Genomic DNA, 12,350 nt, shown 5'->3' with positions numbered 1-12,350 from the left:
ACTAAAGATTATACTAAACTAGAGGTAAAATGAAACATTTATCCTGTATGAACCAAGGTCCATTTTACTCACGCACAAGGGGGTGAAACAGCTGTGCAGTTGTGGAGAGAGCTGGGAGCTCCCACCACCGAGGGCAGGGAAGAAAGCAGTGGTCCATGTGCCTCTTCTAGGACCAAAAGGGTCTTCATGGCATGGCTGAAACAACAGATCGGGATATATGAAATTAGCAATTCAACAGATATTCAACTGGAGACTGAACGAAGCAAAAATATAGAAATTATCTTCAAGTTTCCTGAATGAAGCAAATAACCAGAAATAAAAAGTTTTAAATCAGGTCTACATGAGGACAAGAAGGGTTGGGGCAAGAAGCAAAGCAGAAGTAGAAAGTTTTTTTTGAAAAAAAAAAGGCTTTTTTGACCCAAGAGTAAGTGGCGTCATTGTACCTTTTAAGAGAAATGCAATCTAGGCCCCAAATACTACTTCAACGTGAAAAATTTTAAATGTTCTGCCTTAAAAATGTTCAAATAGGCTTTTTCAGTTCTTCCAAGAGTTTTTTCCTCCCTTCAAAATGGCTTAAAGACTTTGATGTGCATTTCTGACTGGTATCAGTCCACTCCAAAAGACCTTTTGTGTAAAAATGTGAAAACAATTACTCCAGTTTGATCTTTTTTTCCCCTGCCCTGCTCCAAAACGTCCTAACCGTGCTGCTACCATCCTGCAGCAGTTTTCCCCCTACATCCTAACAGCAGGAACTGTGTCACAGCCATTTCCCACACTCACTGTCTGCCTTACACATCCGGGCAGAGTCCGTACAGTACCTCCCAGCAGGACACCTCATTCTTCTTTTCCCTCAGGCATTATAATACTTAGCAAGATTAACATATTTTATGCGATTAGCAGGCTAGAAAAGGCGGGCAAATGGTATTGTAGCATTCATAAGGGTACGAATAAATCCATCTGTTGAGCAGATCCAAACACAGCCACTGGAAAACAAACTCTTTTCAGACAGTCGTCTGTCTTTTTCTCTACCTGCTTACTGAGAGGTGCTCAAACACAACAAAACATGGATGCTGATCCTTTTGCTTCCCTCCTACACTTCCAGTTATTGTTCTCTACGGTTGCCTAATTAACAGCTTCTAGTTATGCACAAAACCCCACCACATTGCTCTAAATTATAGATATTGTATTGTCAGGCTAAAATAAGAACTGAGGGAAAAATGGAAAAGTTACAAACCAGCCCTATTTGCTTCAGTCACCTAATGCTGCACAAGTGGCGGCTGATATCCATGAGTTCCAGGTTTTGTCAACACTCTTGAAAGGAATCAGGCAGAAAATATTCTGCACGCTGCAAGTTCATAATGGTGTTCACCCTTGGAGTCTGAAGCAGCGTTCAGCGATACAAGGAGACCAGCCAAGCTGTGTCCCTGCAGAAGCCAGGCTCTTCAGCCAGGGAGCTGCAGCCCAAGACTTAAATAAGTACCTAATTTTACAGACACCAGAGTCACTCTACGACACTTCTGAGGGATGCTCCAAGCCCAGATACCAGCTTTGGAGAGAACAGACCTGGGAACAGCTTCTAAGGTTGACCTTAAAGCAAGATCCCAGGCGCGTGAGCGCGCAGCAGCTGGGCTGGCAGCCCGGTAGCACACTGCCCGCGGTTTGGGCACTGGGGCCACGCACCAGGGGTATTCCTGTAGCTCCCGGGACAAGAGATGGGCAGGCCTGGCACTCACCAGCCTGAGGAACATTCACAAAAAGCAGAGGTGAGACAGCCAACGTGAGCTGCTGTGGACAGTGCTTAGGGCTCAGCCCCAGCCCCAGCTGCCAGCGCTGCCCGCAGCTCTCGCCGCGCTCCCCCCCGCCGGTTTGCCCAGCCAGCTGCTCGGGGCTGTGTGAGACCCAGCAGCAAAGCACACATCTGCTCTCCAGTCTCTCCAGATCTCTCTCTCAAACCAGGAGGCACTACTCCCCTATTATCCCCCCTGCTATCAGCAAATAACATTTAATAAGAATAACAATCCACCCCTGAGTCAGAAGAATGATGTTTTCTTGAATCACTGTAATTAAAATGTAAACATCTGTACGCTGCAGCTCCACCATGTATCTCACGCAAGTATCCCTCACTGGTATTACATGGTGAATTCCACATAAACATGCCAGGATTTTTGCAAGACACTGTCAGTCATGCTCGGAGTTACCAAATTCTTCTTGACACATTTCTCTCTCTTGATAACACTACTGTGCACATAACAGCTACAGCCCGGTAATTATTATTTTTGTGATGGTGTGAAGTTTACTGCTTACTGGGGTGGAATGAAACAGCAGTGGCTTGCTTCACTTTTGGTATATAGCATATTTAAATCTGAATGTTATATGTTCTGCATCATTATGTCCTCCTAGGGCTGGCAACATCTGGAGTCTAATGAAATGCTGAACCAACGTTACATTGCCCAGGACTCCCAGCCGGCTGGTGGTATCAGTGCTCCTCAGAGGGTCATTAAAATGAGAAATTTTGCAGCATCAAATAGTCCCAAGTAGTGACTCCCCTTCAAAAGCAGAGTCTGAGATATCCAATTCTTCAGCTCACCTCTAATCAATTTGTTAAAACACTTCTGCAATTAATATTATTTTTTTTTTAAATTGGAGTTCAAACTGACCATTTTGTTTTGGGCAGAGGGGAGCTAAATTAAAGCAGAGGCAAATTTTAAAATAAGAGTATGTTTCACTTCAATGGCAATGGAACACTTCAGTTTGAAAACGTTAAAATTAAATGCTACTTTGGTTTTGTTATTTGCCCAGGCAAAGCGATATTCAGAAATCCACCCAAAATCAGAGGTGTTGCCATTGCCCTGAAATTACAGTTGTGAGTTGAGACAAGAAAAAACAAATTCCAGGTATTCCTTGGCAGTAATACAACAAGGGACAGCATGCAGAGCAGCGTGTGCCCTGGAATCACTCAGGGCACCATTTCAGATGCGTGGGACAAGTGGTGACCATTGGAAATCACCTTTTGGATCTGTCTGGTCACCAGCCAGGCACCGGCAGTCACAGAGAGCAGCAGGTTTCCACGGCCAGTTTCCCAGCCTGTGTCTCCAGCAACCGGGGACATCTGAACCTGTGGTTCCCATGTGCACAGCTACTCACTCCTGGGAGGTGGCTTGCTGCTGGCTGATGTTACTAAGTGTAGTTATGAGATTAGTGTATCTGAACATGGGTGTTTGTGGTTCCAGACATTAGTAGTTTGGGATTATTTTCTACAAATAGCTGTGGCTTGGAGTCCTGTATGCTGTCATCATTTGGGTTATGGCTTTTGTCAGCACACGGTCATTACTCGGCTCTGATAAAACTAAGAAAAAGATCATCTCAGTAAAGTTGGTAGGAAATTAGACCCTCAGGCTCAAAGGCAGCTGACATCTTGTTCCAGGCATGGTTGAATAGGGCTGACAGTGGAATAAAAACTTATTTGCCTTAACTAAACTCTCTGTAGAGGGAGAAATATGATTCACAAAGAAGAATATGTAGCAGATTGCTCCAGTAACCATAAAACTAGATGGCTGGCAAACACTTATCTGAGCAGCTTATCCTCACACTGTTTCCATTACTCTCACTGGTTAGGCAAGGAACACCACGAGACATGTTCTCTGGGAAAACCTGAAGGTCCTAACCGATATGTCAGTGGCAATCACATAGATGTGGGGCTCCCTGCTGTTTTGTAAATGCTAATGCTTTTTCAAAGCTGCTGGTTTGGTTGCCATGAGACTTTTTGAAATAGGTTTTTTTTTTTCAAAAAAAAGGAGGGTAACTCACTTGCTCCGATAAAGAGGCTAAGCAAAAGCTGAGATACTGTTTATTGAGATGTTAAATTTTAGCAAAATTTGCATGAATTTTAATTGCTGAAGAAAACCATAAAGTATATTTTTTTCCTGAAATTCATTATCCCTTCTTAGTGCTCTATCTGTCTGACAGAAAGAGAAGCAGCACAGGAATGCAGAGCTGCACCCACAATGTTATTGTTCTTTTTTGTGTTCCCACTTGTATAAAGCAAATATAACCAGCATACCTGAACCTCAGTAAAGAGGTTCCCCTTGCATCCCTCCCTTTTCTTTGCATATTGCCTTTTAAAAAGCAAATGATGGATAAGAAATTCACACCAGGGTTCCTGAGCTGTTCCATGGTGCCTAGGGAAAATGTGTGAATTCTTTTTACACCTCCTCCAACAGCACGTTCTCTGTTATTGTTAACGATATGAGCAATGGTCTGAAGTTTACCTACATAGTGGTTGGAGCAAACTGTGATGCATCTCTCCCGTACTGCTTGGGTGACAGTGTGACCCAATGCCTTTAGGTGCAATTTACCCTTGTGCTACTTGTGAGCCTGAGTTTCATGTCAAGCATTCGCACCTCATTTTTTGTCAAATAAAGTAGGTTGAAAAGTTCAGAACAGGAAATTTTCTTTTAAAAAGCTTTTTGAATTTCTGAAAAACACTACTTAACTGCTTCTGGGTTTCTCTCCCCTTTGCATTCCTCTGCACCTATGCTTACCTGGAAAAAGGTGGTTGAGACAGGTAGGGGAAAAAGAAGGGGGGAGCAGGGAAGAGTAAAGGGGTTCAACGTCTACTCTTCCAGTGATTTACAAGGGGATATTTTTTATAAGATTGAAAACCAATAAAGGTAAAGTTATTTTTAATCTCTTCTGGACCAAATCCATTTCCAAAAGTTTGGCAAAACCCAGTAAGCCAATTTGCACCTAAAATCTCTCTCTCACTCACTTACCTTCCACTTTGAGAACTGCAGTAGAAATTCAAGGTTTCTTGATGTATGAGTCTTTTTTTTGTGTTGCTTATTGTTACAGAATATAAAGTGTAGAAGACCCGGGACTGAGGCTTCCTTTTTTCCCTTAATAACTGTATTATGTTGTCATTCAGCTTCACAGCAGGGATGCAAAACTCTCCTTTGAATTACTGGTATGTCAGTAACTCACTTACGGCATGCTGCTTTCTGAAGGAAAAATACCCTCCCAAACCCATCAAAGTGTATGTTTCCTTTGATATGGACAACATTTCCAGACCCTTATTTCAGTGACGAATTAAGCCATTTGCGCAATGAACTCTGACATGACTATTAATACCTTAGTCCTTGTTTTCTGTATGCTTGTTCGCTCGCTTTGCCACCAATGTTGATGACAGTATCCAAATACCTCGATGCATTAGAGAACATCTTAGCCATGCAGGGCTGCTGATTCTGACCTCCCTCCCGCCAACTCGTTCTTTTCAAAACGTCTTTCCGTGTGCTACCAGATAAGCCTGGCCAGGTTTTGCTCTGACTGTGAAGCAGCTTGGATGGGCACAGCTGGAAGATGGCGAGTCACAGGGCAAAATGCGCTCAGAGAGTATTTGTCCGTCACAGGATTGAAACCGTGTCTGTAAATCACAGTCACTTTTAATAAGCTCTTGAAAAATTAAATCCCAGCCATTCAGTCTCCTGGAGGGAGCTGTACCTCCCCCAGCAAAACAGCAACATGCCGTCTTTCCCTCTGCCAAGGTACAAGAAAACAGGATGGCTCTCCTGCACGTACTGCACCGTGCAAAGAAAACTATACATCTGTTCATATACAGCAGCCACACCGAGATTCACACAGACTGGAAGAACGGCTCCACTGTTTTGTCTCTCATTTATTCTCCAGAGAGTTGTTGTTAAAAATATTTTGCTTTTGATGTATCTGCATAGATTACACACAGAAAAGCTGCTGACCACAAGGGTATACACACAGAATTTGCCTGTTAACCGCTCACCCTGCATTTGTTCCAAATCCACAAAGATTTGCAGCTCCAGAGCTGAACTTGGGGTGAACGGTTCAAACAAATCCCAAATCACCAAGCTGAACCCAGTCAAACTGCTTGCTTTCACCTTCCCTATCAAAAGCATACATAATTATAAAGATATACAGGAGCCCTGATGTACTCAGAAGACTGGTGAACTCTAGCCTACACCTGGAAATGATTCTCTTTTGCTTAGATCTGCTTGGGAATTACATGTTTGATTTTTTATTTTTTTTTAAGTGAACAGTAAAAAAAGCAGTGGCTGCATGGAGTTGCTTTTGCAAACAGGTTCGTATATCAGCATTTCCTGAAGCACTACTTTTACTGCTCTTCTGCCACTGGAAAATTAAAGATGTACCATTCAAAAAAGTAAAATTGTCTTGACCTTGCACCATGCAAGACCATCCACCTGCTAAAACTAACAGTAGCTTCTTCCTAAGGAAGTTTTTTAAAGAGAAACAAGAGTACTTAAAAATGTTTTCCCATGAAACCTGCCGTGCAGCCACAGACCCGAGCTGCTAATCTGTTGCAGACCTCAAACCACATCGGGGTCGCGACTATTGTATCAAATGCTGCTGCGAACACTTCTTGCAGCCTGATGTTGAACACAAATCCTGTGTCAAAACGCATGGTACATACAGCCTTGTGTACTCAACTACAAAAGAGTTTCCCCCCCTACAAAAGGCACTTGGGCAGAGGAGAAGCAGCCTTAGAGCCCACTGAACCCACAGGGATGGGGATCACCTCGGTGTGGCCATTGGGAGGGTTTCTGGGCAGGTTGCCTGACCTCTCCACTTGTGTTGGTGTTAAAACAAGGTGAGCAAGCACTGCACTGAATCTGTAACTTCAAAATTAATGACAAAAGAAAGTAACTTCACTGGACTGTGCATCTACTCCAACTTACAAAATAAATACTTTGCTAACCTGAGGCTGAAGTAATTTTCCTTACATCAAATCTATATTTCTTTTGAAGGGAGTAGTTTGTAAAACATTCTGTGGGAGAGGAGAAAGGTATAGAGCTCTGCCGCTGCTTTACGGCTGCCCTGGTTCCCCTGCAGCACTTGGCAGCTGCTGGTAAGGCAAGCACTCTTACTAGGTTTGGTCCAGTCTCCTGTTAGCAATAGGGATACTGCTCCGAGGTGACATGACACAACAGGTTTGGTGTAATTTAGGGCTCCTTGGGTGAATATTTGTTTACTGTGTAAGGGTAGTTGATAACTGTTTTCGTTATAGTTGTCACGTTACTAAATGCGGGGTGTTGGGGTGTTCCTCAGAATAAAAGCACCTTAAATTCACCTGTGTGACTTGGAAGAGCTACCCAAGCCCCTCAATGGGAAAGACATGCAAGTCTCTGAGCACAGCACCCAGCCCAGGCTCAAGCCCAGCCCTGTTCCAACGCAGCCTAAGGAACACAAACCTTCAGGCACCGGACTGTGGCATACAGGCAACGCTGAGCCGTGGCGGCAGTGAGGTGCCTGGGAGAGAACACGCGACAACCCTCACAGCTAGAAAGAACGACGAAGCTGTGCAGGCATCAGTCAATGCAAATTCTGCACGCCTCAGCTGTTAAACAGCCACAGCCACGCTATCCCGTGGTGCTGAGCACAGCCAGCACCTGACTTGCAGCACTACCCAACCCACCGGCAAATCCACCCGGAGAAGCAGAGGAGCAGCCTTCTCCAGCTGCCCCACGTGCACTAACAAAGCGGGTGCTATTACATTCGTTCTTAGGGTTTGTTAGGAAACATGAGATCAGGTTTTCTCATCTAAAGGCTAGGTATCACACAGAACGCTCAAAGCAGCAAAATACCCAACTTTACCTTTCATTTACTGGCCAAAGTACCATCTGGAAAAGAGCAGAACCCCCAAAAAAGATCTCTCAGCAAAATCCCAGCAGCTGCTGCGTGCAGGCATGCTGCAGCTCTGTGCTGGGGCCACTGGCCTCCACCAGCTACAAGCCACCACACCAGGTGCCCAGCCAGCTGTGACTGGAGCTGCTGCAGAGCTTTGCCCACCAGGCTTTCTAATTAAAATTAAAAGATGACTAATTCAGCAAAAGCAGAACATCACAGATGAAACACTTATCACATTCAAGAGATGCTATGCACACGCTTGCGCTGCTGGCTCCACACACCTCTGAGCTTGCCATGCTGCTAAAGGCTTGTTTCAGCTTGTGGGGCTGCCGGTGTGATGTAAGCTCCTCAGGGATTTGGCTGTTAGGTTAATCTCTGTGCCTCAGTTTCCCCACCTGTGAAAACAAGGTAACATTTCTCCTGTCAGGGCTGTGAAGAACCAAGCAGGAAAGGAGAAAAGGTGCTCGGCTGCAGTAACACAGGCAACCCAGAAATGCCGAGGCCAAATCCTGGCTGTGGTTGTCCTGCAGCCTGCGCCTGGCTGGGCTCATCCCCAAACAATGGATGGGAGCCTAACGAAGCCAGGCAGCCGCTGCTGCCCCCGAGGCTTTGCACTGGCAGCCGCAATGAGATGTTCACTCCTCATGGCATCGCCTGGTGTTCATGAGCAAACAGAAACGTAATAGATACTCTCCAGTATTTATGCTGCTAATTGCTCCCACTTCTTCACAGGCACTCTCTTAGCATGCCAAAACACTAATTAAACGTTGTGACCCCCTCTGAAAAGCCTGAGGTTCTGCCTGGCTAGCAGGGACAGCCGAGCATCACTCAGATTAGCGGTCCCATTCCCACCACACTCCTCGCACAGAGCCATGAGCCGCTATTAAATCAGCTGCCAAACCACCCCACTGGGCACGCTGGCTGTTTGAAGGGCAAAGGTTTGCTGTAAAACGCTGCCTGGTGGGTCTGCCATAGCTGTGCTGCCTCCTACACCCCTGGCAAAGGGCTGCATGTGGCTCTCCCTGTTTATAAAATTCTTGTGTTGTCCACGGCCCTTTCAGAAGCTCGCTTGGCTGTATGGAGCGTGCATCTTTTCTGAAGGGCACTCTGGTGAGATGCTTCGGGGCAAATACGAAAGCATCAAGAGGGAGTCAGGTAGAAGAAAAGCAAACTGCTGATGCAGAGGGATCGTAAGTGATGGGGGGATTTCAACAGAGAGCAATTCAGCCTGCACTGGGTATACACTCCCTTCAAGGGACCGAAAACACTGGCCATTGTACACCAGCTGCGTGATGGCAGCAAACCCACCCTGATCAGGCTGCCCAGCACCCCTCTGCACCCCTCTCTCCGTGCCTGCCCTCAGCCTCTGAAGTCCAAATCCAGCCCTGTCTGACTGGGCTGTAACGTGGTGCTGCTGCAACCTGCCGAAATGCTGAATTACAGCCGCATAAAGCCTGGGCTCTGCTGAGCCAGGCCCTGCAAACTCACATTTTTCTCTTTTAAAATGTGAAAGAAAATAACTTAGGCAATGCCTTTTCTAAATGGACTAGACATATTAATGCATTTGGTATATGGTGAACAAAAGTGGCTAAAATTGAAAGTCTGTCAGGTTTATTTTTCCTTACTAACTGCTGTACAGTTAGAGCTTTATTTCTCCGCTGCAAATAGCTGTAGGCTGGAACTTGGCAACGTGATCTTTGACAAAAAGCTCATTTTTATTTTCTGAAACTTTTTTTTTTTTTGGTGCTCATTTTTGTATTATGCATACATAAAGAAACAGCGGTTTGCTGCTCAAGATGCTTTTGCCACCCTTATATAATAGAGGAGCCGACAGCCTGTATTTAAAGGTGAACTGTCTTAGTAGGGCAGGCTTGTGGCTGACCCCTGGATGATTTTAACATAGTTTTAGGAGTGTGAAAATAGAGCTATGGGCTAAACCTATACTGTCAAAGGAAAAGAGCAATGAATTCCTCCTCAATGTGATATATACACACAGTGGCTAGATATGACACATTTTCCCCTCGGATTTTACAGTGCTGTCTTTGTTAAACTGACAAGCTGCTATCTGGGAATAAACACACCCAGCACAGCCGTCTGTCTGTCCAGGGCACTGAACTTCCCAGTGGGATTCTCAGCTGTGCTGGTACCTGCAAAAATCTGACATGCAAAATTACAGGTGGGAGAAAAGTGTGGAAAAAAAGGCTTATGGCAGAAGGCGCTAAGGCAAATCACATTAAAGACTTTGTTGTTACTCTTCCTCTAGACTGTATCTGTCCTCTAGTGGAAAATCTCTCCCTCACAACTGGATTTGGGCCTGACCACGAATAGCTCCTTGCTTTTCTGTATCATGGGGTTTTTTTCCTCTCCCATTTGCTGGCAGAGGGGATTCTTTGATGCTTTTTCTCCTGCGGAGTCTGTTTTCCAGTTGCTATGGCCATGAACAGCCAGAGAAGCAGGGTTCCCAGGAACCGGAGAAAAATGCAGTTGGTGATAGGTTAGCACAGTGTTTCAAAGGAATAAATCAATTGTTCTGACTAATAGATCACACGGGCCCTGACACAAAGTTCAGATCTGGGACTTCAAGCTTGGCTGCAAATAGTTGGAATTTGGTAAAAGGACAGATTTTCCTCCAGGATTACCTCAGTGTGTCCACGCTGGTGAGAAACCTGCAGTCAATTTAAGAAGTTTGTCGTACTCAAAACTTAAAACCAGAACATCACAAAGATAGAGAATTTAGAAGATCTTTGCTTTTTCCTGACAATTTCTTTGATTGACTTTCTTCCAGGAGGCACGGTGGACCATTCTGCCCAAATGTACCTTTTCCAGGAGCTGAAATGACCTTCAGGAGCCCTGTCTGAGATCTGGAGGCTGTTCCCTGGCAGCACATGCAGGGCTGGGATGGATTTTCTCAGGGAAGTTCATTCTGATGTTAAACACCTGAACTGAACCCAGGGCCTCTTGAGAGCTGTGACCAAAAGCCACCAACAGAAGAGACAAAATAAAGGGACCCAGGAGGTGCCTCGTTAGCCCTCAAAGAAGCGTTACCATGCAGCCTTTTGGGGGACATGAGAATTGGCAGTCAGGAGTAGACACAAGGATATTTTACATCCAATTCCTTGTTTCTGAAGGTAGTCAGCTTCAGAGGATGATGAAAGACATTTTCCTAAGGCAGAGCACAGTCAACCCTGTAACAGTTTCACCTAACTCCCACCTGTAAAAGCTTGGGGCAATCCAACAGCCCTTGCTATTTCATATTTTCCCCTTCAATATGATAAAGCTGTACTGAAGACAAATGGAACTTTTCAATCTGATATTGCATTCACTGGAAAGGTGTGGGCACAAGCCCACATCAAATTCCTGGGTTAGAAAAAAGCACACAACAATCAGAAGGGAGAGTCCCGACGTTCTTGCAATGAAGCACTGACTTGCTGCTCTGAAACCAACTGACCTTGAAGTTCATCTAGCTTTAATTTTAAAAGATAAAAAGAGTATCATTTCATTCCCAAATTCCATAACCTTTGAGTTTAAACCAAGACCAGCAAATCAAAAAGCAACCATTTCTGCACTTGTGCATTAGATGCTCTTGCCATCTGTAAGCGTCTCCATTTCACTCTAAAGCTTATTACTTCTTCAGCCTTAATGCTGTCCTGCAGCGATGAGTTCTGCAGTTGAAATGCAGATGTATTAATAAAGGATTCCCTCCCTCCCTCCCAGCTTAGAGCCCACCCTGAACTTGAAAGCTGGTTTCCTTAGTGTATTTAAATAAATTTCAAGCTTGCAAGGGAATGTGTGCACTCATCATTTAGCTGAAGGTGCATAACAAGCATGTAGGAGCTCAAACTTCTTTGGTTCTGTGGGTCTGTGCTTTAGATAGCTGGCAAACCTTCTGATTACTCTCTGTTCACACAAATTGAAATTTAAACCTCAGGTCAATCTCAGAGCCTCAGTACAAAGCAGAGAGCACAACCAACTGACCCGCAGAACCCTCTTCTTGGAACACTGCATTGTGCTCATAAAGTGTTAACAGCAGACAGCAGCTCAGAAATAATTATTTTATAATGTTACCTGCTCTACTTGGGTGCATTTTCTGCTCATTTCCTCTACTGTGTCAATACCTCTGATTCGCCATGGTCTGGTTATGACTTAGGGAGCAGCAGGCACCTTACACAGCTAGTTGTGTGAAGCTGAATTTGGATGTCAGCAGTTGGTTATTGTTACCTCCTGCTGCATGACAGGGGTGCTTTGTGCAGAGTGACGTACCTCAGATTAAAAAAAAAATGAAAACTCACCTGTCCCGACTGCCAGGCAAGCAAGCATAAGGAGACAATGATCACCTTGGACTCTAGAGATAAACTAAATAATTACCTGCTAGCTATTAGTAGCTTATTAACACAAATCTAATTTCATCATTGCAGGTAGAACTTTGTGTGACAATGTTTGATGAACAATGACAAAGGTTTCACTCCTAGCCATGGTAGCCTGCTACCCCCTTGAGAGAGCATAGCAGTAAAATCACAAAAACTCCTGGCACATGAAAGGGTAAGATATAACTAGGAGCCACGTGGAAAGAAGGGAGTCGGTCCTATACATGCACAGATATTTGCTTCCAGAAGCCCAAAACTGAGCATCCACTCCAGGAAGCCAGAGCTAATACAATATTCCTGAGACTTTTGCATTAA

This window comes from Falco naumanni, chromosome 12, assembly GCF_017639655.2.
Source record: "Falco naumanni isolate bFalNau1 chromosome 12, bFalNau1.pat, whole genome shotgun sequence".
Classification (NCBI taxonomy): Eukaryota; Metazoa; Chordata; class Aves; order Falconiformes; family Falconidae; genus Falco; species Falco naumanni.
This window is presented reverse-complemented; position numbering follows the sequence as displayed.